Source organism: Python bivittatus, unplaced genomic scaffold (assembly GCF_059951505.1).
Source record: "Python bivittatus isolate LINGU-HERP-01145 unplaced genomic scaffold, Pbiv_v1 ctg000970_np1212, whole genome shotgun sequence".
NCBI lineage: Eukaryota > Metazoa > Chordata > Lepidosauria > Squamata > Pythonidae > Python > Python bivittatus.
In genome coordinates this window covers 4,833,241-4,845,176 of record NW_028277121.1, presented here as the reverse complement: position 1 = coordinate 4,845,176, position 11,936 = coordinate 4,833,241, and positions in this window count along the sequence as shown.

The following is an 11,936-nucleotide window of genomic DNA, read 5'->3' as shown; positions in this document are numbered from 1 at the left end:
AGATGGAAAGACAGATCATAAGGAAAATAGCCCTCAGTTCTGACATTTCTGGGACAGGGTGGGGACCGCCACGAGAAACTGTTGTGCTCCTCCTTCTTACACAACTCTCAATTTGAGGAGGAGACACGTCCCATGAGGTCCTGGTGCTGAAAGTGTCATCTTTCCCCCAATCTTCTTCAGTTCATTGGATGCTGCCCGAGCAGGTGGGGAGGTGGAATATCTTCCTTTTACTCAGTCTTGGGATGGTGACGGCTTGCTGCTGTCACATTCCATCTTCACTTTGGTCTTGCTCAGTTAAGAAGAGCTTGCTAGCTAAGATCCCCAGTGGTGATCAGAAAAGGGCAGGGTTGTCATCTGTCTTTCACTGGGGGAAAGTCTTTCAGATCTCCCATTTTCTCTGCAGATTATGAGCCCCGAGGAGCTCTGCCAGGCAGTCCTCAGTGGGCTCGGCAGTTCCAACCCTGCCATCACCTTGGAGTTCTTGGGCTTGGCAGAGCAGCTCGGCCTCCAGACAGTGGAGGATGTCTGGACTCCCCTGAATGCCTCCTTGGCTGCCCAGTACCGCTCGCTCTTCCACCACGTGAGTCCTCAGCTTCTCCTTCCTTGGGAGGGGAGGAGAAAGTCAATGGAAACCTTAACTGCCAGGCTACAGGAGACCCTTTTCCTTTTCCTTTTCCTTTGTAGGAGGCGGCAATTATCCGATGGGCAGCCCTGAAACAGATCTGGCCTCTTCAGCAGCACTGGAAAGATCTCGAGGGGACAACCACCATCCACACCCTCGTTGCAGTGCTGATGCATGTGGACGACATTGAGGAGAAGGTGGCAGAGGTGAGGGCACAGCTCGCTTGGGCAAAGAGGGTTGCACCTTGGCTACCTGACTCACTCAAGGAAAACAGGAGAAGAAAGGAATCACCTTTTCTCTCTTTTTTTCTTTTGCAGGCAGCAAAGGATTCCCTGCAGCACCTGGCGACGGCTCTCCGGTGGCACCTTGGGGACACCCTCCTGGCGAGGGGGACTTACAGCCTGCAGGAGCTACTCCATCAGATCGCCAAGCGCCTGGTAGGATTCCTTCTCTGGCTTCCATTCCCCTCTAGGGGTGAGAGGCAGGGGTGGCGTATGGACCACTTGGTGATCTCCCACCTCTGTCTTTCTGCCTTTTTTCCTAGAACCGGTTCCCCATGTCAGAGGGGCAGCTGGAGCTGGAAGTGTTCACCTGCCTTTCCTACTTTAAGAGCAAGCAGGCTTCAGTGAGGAGAACGGCTGCTATGTTCATTGGTAACGGAGCTTCTTGTTTCCCCCGGGATCAAAGGGGGAGAGGATTCTGGGGTTACGGCTGCATTCAGTTGGGAAGTCAGCTTTGAAAGGGTCAGTGATGTGTTTTTCTCCCTCCTTTCCTCTTTAGGTCACCTGCTGCACCTGAACGGCAGCCTCCTCACTGGAGGGACGGTTCCCATCTACCTTGCTTGTAAGCAATGCCTGCACAAAGTGAAAAGACGAGCAGCTTTGGGTTAGAAGTGTAGAGAAGGAAGGAAGGAAGGAAGGAAGGAAGGAAGGAAGGAAGGAAGGAAGGAAGGAAGGGTGCACGATTCATTTTGAAGTGCTGATCTAATGTTTATCTTTGCAGATGTGGCTAGGTTGCTTGGGGACCAGGACCCTGCAGTCAGGCGAGTCGCCTGGCAGTTGAAAGGTTTGGTGGACAAAGCCTTCTCCCTCCATGCTCCAGATGGACTGGTGGCTGCCCTCCGGCGCTTGGTGGCAGGCTGTAGGCGGCCACGGTACCCCCCGGAGTATGAAGGCCTTTCCGCCTGATGGACCGGTGAGGGAAGCTGGGCAAGAACTGGAGGCGAATGGAGGGAAAGCAGGGGAAGGGGACCCGGGTTTTCCTCTGACGGGAGGGGACTTGCTGTGGCCTGAGTCAACCTTGTTAGGGTGGGGGCCAACAGCAGAGGGCCTTCCCAGGAAGGGAGGAATGTCCACTGATGGGCTTCCTCCCAATTCAGGTTCAGGCAAGGCTTGCGAGCAGAGACACTGATTGCCTGATATCTCTGTGTCTTTGCAGGAATGCCAGCTCTTCCTCCCGCAGCAGAGAACACCTTGCGGCCCCACAGAGAAAGACCCCTAGGGTGCCCTACCATCCCCTTGCTACGGACAGAAGTCAGTTGCCGGTTGACGGGGCTGGGAAGGAATTTTACCCATAATGTGCCATTACGCTCGGCCCGTGGGGTTTTTGCCTTCCCCGTAGCAACATTCACCCTAGGTTGGCTGTTTTTTTTTTTTTTTTTTGTCTGCGCTCAGTCATTGCTGACCCTGCAGTGACTGCTTGGACGAGTCCTTGCAGTTTTCAAGGCAATTGTTTTCGGAAGTGGTTTGCCAGAGCCTCCTTCCTAGGGCAGAGCCCAGCTGGTGAGCGCAGGAGGCGGGGTTTCCGTTGCTTCGCGCCCTTTTCGGGCGCGTGCGGTTTTTCGCGCTTACCGGCAACTGCTCCCGACTCCTTTTTTGCAAGGCGCCACCAGCATTTTTCCTCCCACCGGAGTGAGAGTCCCCATTTATCTACTCACGTAAGTTTTCGAACTGTTGGGTTGACAGGAACTGGGGAGGAAACAGGAGCTCACCCTGTTTAACGCGAAGGCTGGACTCGAACCGCTGAAGCGTCGACCATTTCTGGCCAGCAACTTTCAGCGTCATTAAGCCGCTGCGCCACTGCGTCCCCAGGTTGGCTGTTTACCTGTTAACATTGTTCAATAAATAGTGGAATGGTACTTTTAACTTTTTCCTCCATTCTGTTTCTTCATGCGTGTGCCTCAGATGAAAGTGTAAAAATGTTAAAATCAGCAAGAACATTGGTGTTGAAATTCTGCTAAGAGTGGGGAAGGAAGAGAGATCAGTGCTGCTCTCTGTGTCAGCCCATCGGGGGGCAGGTCTGGAGCCAAATTCGAATCCCCCCGCCTCGGGACAGAAAGTTCTGTTACCCCTTCCCAGTGGATAGGGTGGACCATATCAGACAGGTTCATATCAGAAGAGCCTTCTCACACAGAGCCTTTTCTCCCTCTCTGTCACCTTAGATTGTTTTGTTCCCCCTTATTGGAATTATTATTTTTAAAGAAGTATTTTCGTTTGGCGGAATTGGCTTTGATCCATGTGGTAGACACACGTGTGAGTTCCTGCACCCTTTTGAGATTCATTCTTTCGTGGAGCAGAAGTTCTGCTCTCCTATAGATTTTCCTGAGAAGGAAATATTGGATTTATATGATCAGCACTGCTTTTCTTCTGTGTCACGTGGGTCGAATTCTTCTGGTCCTTATCCAGCAGTTTTCTGGAACTAAGACTTCCGGATGAGGTCATCTCCTGCCATATTTTAGGGACTTTTTTGGCTTGGTATAAAGCCAAATTCTAAAGATAAGATTTCACTGAATATAAATATAGAAAATGGGAAGATTTCTCCTTTAAAACTTTTTTCAAAGACAGCAAGTCATGCTAAAAGAATGAGAGAAAATGCAGAGCAATTTCAAAGGAAATCAAAAAATGGCTTTGGAAGAGGTTGAAAAATGCTACACAAGGAGCATCCAAAGAGTGCGCAGAATCAAGAATAAAAGTGAAGAAAGAAAGGGGAGGGGAGGGAGAAGAAGAAAGCTGAATTATTTTCAGGTAATGTCAAGATAGATTAGATGCTGCAACAAGGAGTATGAATCTGAAATTAATGCATCATGACCATGATGGTTGTCTCTGACAGGGTAAAGAGACTGAACCATGAGAAATTATACGTAAATGGCAAAAAATGAGCAAATAGATGGATTTGGGTATCGTGGTACAGAACCAATAGCGGGTGGAAAAATGAATGAAAAATATTAAGATGTGCCAACACTGGGAGAGATGGGTAGCATGTACAGTAGTGTTTATCAAGAAGTGAATACTGACATAAGGAAAAGTGGCTGTCTATAGGACTTTTTGCCTGCTTTATTGTTACATGGGAGTGAGGCTTGGGTATGTCGGGAGAAACACATAAGTCACCTGAGTGCAATGAGAATGGGGAACTTTAGACGTGTGTGTGGGATCACAAGAAGAGGCTGTGTGCTGAATGAAAGAGGGCCGAACGAACAGGGACTGAATACAAAAGTGAGTGGTCGCTAAGTACGTTGAAGTCATTTAATCATGTCGAGGGAATGGATGAGAGGACTGCAAACCAAAGAGATGAAGAGGGAATGGACTGAGAGGAAGGGGGAAACAGAAAAGTCAAGGTGGGATGGAACTGATGCGGTCACTAGAGACAAGTGAGAAGCCTGAAGAATAAAAAGGTAACGTTGCTTATCTCCAAAGGGAAGAGACTGACAGCTACGATGAAGAAGATGATCCCGGTCTCTTGCGGAAACGCAGTCTGCAGTCTGGGATTTAGTCAGGAGTGCACGGAGCCACAGATTTTAAAAAAACGTCTATAATCCACCCCACCCACATCACAGGAGCTACTACAGCGTTAGCTCCCTGGGAGATACACCGAGCATTAGATGTGCTTGTGGACTCAATCCCAGCCAACAGCAGGAGCCAAGGAGAATGGAGTGGCATAGAAATCCCAGTCAATCAACCAACCAGTCAATCAATCAGGAAAAAGAACTTTAACGTGTTCTTAACTTAAAAAGTCACAATGCATCCTGATTGAACGGTTTTTTAAAAATAGATATTCCTTTGAGTTCAGACGGTACCAACCCTACACGTTGCTGTCCTCTTAGCGCGTCCTGCACTCAAACATGCATTTCTTAGGCTATCACAGAAGCCCAGGAAAATGCCTAGGTGTTTACGGCAGTGTTTCTTAAACGTTTTGCTCTCGGAACCTTTCCCATTCTTAAAAATTATGGAGAACCCCAAAAGAGCTTTTGGTTTCATGGATTATATTTATCAATATTTACCCTACTAAACGTTGAAACTGACACAGTTCTAGAATAGTTATTTCCTGAACCACGTAAAAATAACAATATGAAACCAATGACACGTTCACATAAATGAAATATTGTTAATGAAAAAGCCCTATTTTTTAACAAATAAAAATAATAATGAGAAGAGTGCCATTGCTTTCCATATTTGCAAATATCTTCAATATCTGGCAAATCGTTCCGATTTTGCAGACCCCCGGGAAGATCCTGGGGGAAGCCCCAGGGGTCCTTGGACCAGCTGTTCTGAGGAGCCGCCAGTAGGTCTTCTGGGATGCCCTGCGGGATCTGGAGCCGTTTGCCCAGTTCGGAGCCAAACCCTGCATTCTCGTAGAAAAGGCAAAGGCAAAGAACCAGTTGATTACTCCCCGCCACCCCCAAAATCAGTAGGAGGAATCACACAGAAAAGAATCCAAACTGAACCTCAGAGGTGACCTTGGGAAAGGAATGGGATGGTCAGCAAAATAAGATTTAAGGCGGGAGAAGAAGACAATATTCGAAAGAAACCTAACTGGGTCTGGCAGAGGGAGGGAAGGAAAAATGCTGCCAGGCTATCGGGACTCTGTTACTCAAGCCTATCTCCATAAAGGAGGCCCCCAGTATTTCTTCTGGAATCCGCTTCCTGATTTGGCCTACCCTGGAGGGCTGACGCTCGGCTTCCTTTCCTGAACTGGAGAGGATTTCCGGCAGGCCAACAAAGGAAGAGACTCTCTCTCAGCTAATTCAACAATCACCAAATATGGAAGGAAAATTCAACTCACTCAAGGACTCGATGGTAGTTTGGCAACTAGACATTCCACGAAATTCTGCTTAAATCATTAATTCAATCTCTAAAATTGATATCTGAAAAGTACATCAGATGTACAGTGTTATCTTATTTGGAAACCACTTCTGGATCACAATTCGATACGTGCCACCCCCCAAATTTAGGTAGTAGAGTTTATATTTTAATTGGAGATATAGCGTACATACGATTGACAGTTTTCTCTTACTGTATTGTTTACGATTTATCTACTTGTTTCTTTCAATGATTTTAATGGTGTTTACCAGATATTTTTATAGAGACATCGTTTGAAGAGAAATGGGATATGAAATTTCTTCTAATCCTCTAAGTTGTAAAGGATGTCCTGGAATATGTTAGCCATATGATATTTTCTATCTGCTGGTTAATTGTGATTTGTTGGCTATCTACCCTTAATTGATTGCTTGTATTTTTTTAATTTCCTCATTATATTTTCTATATTCCTGTACGTGTTCATTTGTATCAATTTCATTCCTTCTTTCTCTGGAAATTATTGTTCTTATGATTAACCCCAGACAGTTGAAGAAGAAGAAAGGGCATTGGGAGAATCTCTGAAGGACAGTGAAGAAGATGCCCTGAAGCTCGTAACAGCCAGACCTGGCCTTGCCCAAGAGCAGCAAAGCTGAAGAAAGAGACGGGGGGCTAATCCTGGCTGCACAAGGCCAAGCCTGAAGAACAAAGGCCTGCAAGCCAGAAGGGAGAAGGGAGCGACAGGCAGCAAATGCCGGCTCTGCAAAGGAGCTGAAGAAACCGTGGGCCGCCTGGTGAGCTGCTGCAAGAAGATCACACAGGCTGACGACACACAACGGCGTGACCAAGCGGCAGCCAGGGTGCATTGGACTCTCTGCAAGAAGTCCCACTTGCCTGCAGGCAAGAACTGGTGGGACCACAACACAAAGTCACAGCAAATGGAGAAGCGAAAGTGCTGTGGGACTTTCAAATGCAGACAGACCAGCACCTGCCACACAACAATTCCGGACTTAACAAATGTTGCTAAGAAAGACCAAAAAGTCTGGATAGTGGACACTGCAAGACCTGGAGACAGCAGAAGAGAACAGAGAGGACTGGAGAAAATCACAAGATATAAAGACCTGCAAAGAGAAGTAGATTCTGTCATCGGCATGGACAAAATCTCCATCGGTCAACTGCAAAAGGCAGCTTTACTTGGAACAGCTCATGTCCTGCAACGACACCTTTAACACCGTCAAGCAACGTCTGCCGATCCCAGGTCCTTGGGGAGGACTCGATAGGTGGATGAAAGTGGCCAATGATGGCTGACTGTGCGACCAACCATAATAATATGAAACAATAAAGATCACCTGGATGTCAGAGTAGATTCTACCTCCATATTGTCTGGCTGCTTCCATGGAAGAACCTCTCGGTGGTTTGCATAAAGATTGCTGGGTTGATAGAAACAGAAACAACAATTTGTACATCATTATCGTGGTGAGATTTTTCATCCTGCCTTTGTACTATATATACTGTATGTAACTCAGCACAGCAAACACAGCTCATGTTTGGGCCCACGCTTTGGGCCAGTCACTCTCTCTCAGCTCAGCCTACTTCACAGGGTTGTTGTTGTGGGGAAAATAGGAGGCAGGAGTATTAGGGGTGTTTGCCGGTTTGAGTCATCTATGTACAAAAAGGGAGGATGAAAAGTAATCCATCTGGCTTTCATGCCCAAGGCAGGCCTAGAACTCAGTCTCCGGGTTTTTACGCCAGCACCTCCACCACGGCACCAAACTGGCTCGCTCTCTTTACTATGCAATAATAAATTCTGCATTGAATGTCTGGGAGAAATATGGGGGGCGGGGGGGGGGCAGATTTTTCGCCTCTCGCCTCACCACCAAACGCTTATTTTTGTGAAGAGGAAAGCACTAAGATTTCCTCAGAGGAGAGACAGTAATGCATGTTAAAGCACATTTGTATTTTAGCTTTTTATCCCCTGTTCTTATTTAATGATTGTATATATTCCTGAAAATGCAGAAAAAAAGGAAGGAAGGAAGGGAGGGAGGAGGGAGGAAAGAAAGAAAGAAAGAAAGAAAGAAAGAAAGAAAGAAAGAAAGAAAGAAAGAAAGAAAGAAAGAAAGAAAGAAAGAAAGAAAGAAAGAAAGGAAGGAAGGAAGGAAGGAAGGAAGGAAGGAAGGAAGGAAGGAAGGAAGGAAGGAAGGAAGGAAGGAAGGAAGGAAGGAAGGAAGGGAGGGAGGGAGGGAAAAAAAGGTTCTTTTTCAAATTCTGCTGGCCTGAGCTTTTTCCTCAACCTTTTGGTCTCATTGCATGACTGACGTGGTCATCATCCACCAGCTTCAAACACGGCTTCTGTCGTCCATGCATTTCCTGAAATATCGAGGCCCTTCTGCTGCCCAGCTCCTGTCAACTTTCTGCTAGGAATTATTTTAAAAGCTGCACTGCCCATTTCAATCTGGCATTTTCAAGGGGTGCTAACCCTGTCACCCCTGACGTGTGAAAGGTCTTTCTGCACTTGTTGAGGAGCTGCTGGTTAAGATTTAACAGAAATAATGCTGCCCTGAGCTTAATTCGAGGGTTTCGCATGGCATGGCTGGCTGGGGAATTCTGGGAGTTGCAGTCCACCCATCTTAAAGTTGCCAAGTCTGAGAAACCCAGTTCTGAGACGTGCTTCCTGAACGCAAAGCTCATTTTCCTCATTATGCCGGGGCAATCAAGTAATGAAGAAGGTTTTCCAAAGTTGCGTCTTGTGCAATCAAAAAGAGTGAACAACGTTTCGGAAACAGAGCAAGAACTGTGAAAGAGATTTGGGACTTTGAGGCATGAAGGTTTTTCCTTGGATGAGGCCCTCCCCTTGGTCGCTGATTCCAAATTTCAGGAAACCTCCTAGTCTGGCAATGGAGGTTTTGTTCAGGTCAACAATACAGTCAGCCACTTCCCATAGTTTAAAAGGGTCCAAAGGGTCTGCTCTATTCCACTTCAAAACAACACTGTTTATCAGCGGCTTACTGTAAATATTTTGAGGAGGAGCTTTGCCCTCCTTTACAAATCACTATGAATTCAATTTTGGACACAGGTGTAATGCCAGAAACTTGGAAAGAAGCCCATATGACCTTGATTCCAAAAGACCAACAGGATCTGACCTTGACAAAGAATTATAGACCAATATCTCTATTGAACAATGACTATAAGAGATTCACAACAATTCTAGCGGAAAGAATGAAGAATATTCTTGTAAAATGTATCCATCAGGATCAATCAGGATTTTTACCAAAAAGACAAATTCCAGATAACATCCAAAATGTTTTGGATATATTAGAATCCCTGGAACAACATTATGAAAAACAAGCAGCCTTGATATTTTTGGATGCTGAAAAAGCCTTGGACAATTTAAATTGGCCTTTTATGTTTAAAGTCTTGGATTTTATGAAATTTGGGGACAACTTTGTTAAATGGATTAAATCAATATATATACCACAAACCGCAAACATAATTCTTAATGGAGACTTTACTAAACCATGTGAAATTCAAAATTCATGTCCCTTGTCTCCATTATTATTCATATTGGTTTTAGAAGTATTACTTAGAGATATTAGACAAGATGACAACATTTTTGGAATAAGAGTTAAAAAAGAAAAATACAAGTTTAGAGCCTTTGCTGATGACCTAGTCATTACTTTAGAAAACCCATTGGAGGGGGTTGAATCGTTAATGCAAAAATTGAGAGACTTTGGGTCGTTAGCAGGGTTCAGAGTAAACATACAAAAAACAATGGTTTTAAGTGAAAATTAGGATTTTTATCAACAGAAGAAACTGAATGAACAAACCAGATTTACAATAGAGAAAAAAATAAAATACCTGGGAGTACATTTGACATCAAGGAATGCTGGTTTATTTCAGAATAATTATGTTCCACTCTGGACAGATATTAAAAAAGATTTAGACCGATGGGAAAAGTTACAATTGTCCTTACTAGGAAGAATATCGGTGATTGAAATGAATATTTTGCCGTGAATTCTATATCTTTTCCAGACAATTCCAATATTGGCTTCAGAAGCACCCTTTAAACAATGGCAACGCGACATCTCTAAGTTTATATGCCAAGGGAAAAAATCAAGAATAAAATATAAAGTCTTACAAGATGTGAAAGAAAGAGGTGGTTTGGGTCTTCCCGATTTGAAATTGTACTGTGTACCTTGCTGTTTAGTATGGCTTAAAGAATGGATCACCTTGAGAAATGAAAAATTATTAAACTTGGAAGGTCACAATTTGAGATTTGGATGGCATGGATATTTGTGGTATGATAAAGTTAAACTTAATGTGGACTTTAAAAATCACGATATTAGAAGATCTCTATGAAAAGTTTGGGCTAAATGTAGACCACTTTTATGCCCTAAGATGCCGATGTGGACCTCTACACAAGAAGCCTTCTATAGAACTGGAACAAGAGATAAATATAAAGGGATGAGATACCAAGACTTATTAGAAAAAGAACAAGGAGAATATAAAATTAAATCAAAAGAACAATGGGTTTTAGAAGGATATACCTTTCAATGGCTTTCTTATATGCAATACAAAGAAAAATTTAAACTTGATCAAAAAGAATTTGGATTTGAACAGAATACATCAGAATTTGAAATCCAATTATGTGAAACAGATGAACATTTCATAGCAAAAATGTACAAATTATTGTTGAGAGAAGAAATGGTTGAAGAACAAGTCAAAGAATGCATGATTAAATGGGCAAAAAATATTGGTCATAATATACATGTGCAGCAATGGGAAAATATGTGGTCGAAAGGATTAAAATTTACTTTAGGTTCTAACTTGAAAGAAAATTTCTATAACATGATGTATCGATGGTACATGACACCCCAAAGACTATCAAAGACGTATGGGACAATTTCCAACGTTTCTTGGGAATGTATCCAACAAGATACCGTATGTGGTGGACATGTAAAATTGCAAAGACATTTTGGACTCAAATGCAAACCTTGATGCAGAGCATACTACAAATACAGATCCCATTTAAACCAGAACTCTTCCTGTTGGGGATAATGGACTTTCAAATAGGAAAACATCTTATTAGAATTACTCAATACATGATTACCGCAGCAAGACTTCTTTATCTACAATTCTGGAAAACCCAGACACTACCAACAATACAAGAATGGTTGTTCAAACTGATGGATATGGCAGAAAAGGATAAACTGACTTGCTTATTAAAAGAAAACTCACACAACTGTTACCAGAAGAATGGAAACCATTGATGGACTATTTGCAAAATGGAGGTGGAGTGAAGCTTACATGGGGATTTGAAGATTAGATTATAAATTTAATGGGATATGTCTTGACAAAGAATTACTCCTACTTAATGTATTAAAAACTAGCACTTATGATAGCCTTATCATTTCTAGGACAAGAGATAGATTGGAAGTTATCTATTTTTCATATCTTTTCTCTTTTTACTTTATCTCACTTTTTCTTTTCCTTTTCTTTACAATTGTATTTTAAATTTTCTTTTTCATTTCTAACTTTTAACTTTGTAATTTTAAAATTTCAATAAAATATTATTTAAAAGAAACCAAACACTGTAACTGCATCCGCCTTTCATCAGTCCCTTCTTTACACCACTTATGCCATAAATTGCAATTATATTCCTCTACCGATTAGACAAATACCTTTGTCGTTACAAATCACATACTGAAGTACAGAAATGATAGTCGTCTCTAGATCTTGAGTCATTTCAAGGAAGCATAATAACTCTGCCTTCGGTGTTGAATACAGCTCGATTCACAAATGCAGGGAAGACGTCCCGTCCAATTTAAAAATGTGAAACCATCTAAAAAAACCTGGCGCCGGGGAAGAAGTCTCCCATCAGGGGAGCACGAAGGAGCGGAGGAGACGAGGAAGCAAGCTGGGTGTTTGCTGGGACCGTGTGTCAATCCCAGGAAAAGCTGGACTCTCCTGCAGAATGGACCAGAGGAAGCGTCTGAGCCGGCCTCTCCTGCTCCCAAACCCTCTCCGAATCTCTTTCGGGACGCAGCTGAGGAGCCCTGCGAGGCTGCCGAGGACAGCGGAAGGAGAATCGCAACAAAGGGGGGACGGCCGACCAAACGTTTGGAACCTGCTTGCAGAGAGCAGCTGGGTGGGAAGGGAAGGGAAGGGAAGGGAAGGGAAGGGAAGGGAAGGGAAGGGAAGGGAAGGGACGAAAGAGGGACCATCGGATCCATTGCCAGGAGCTCTGC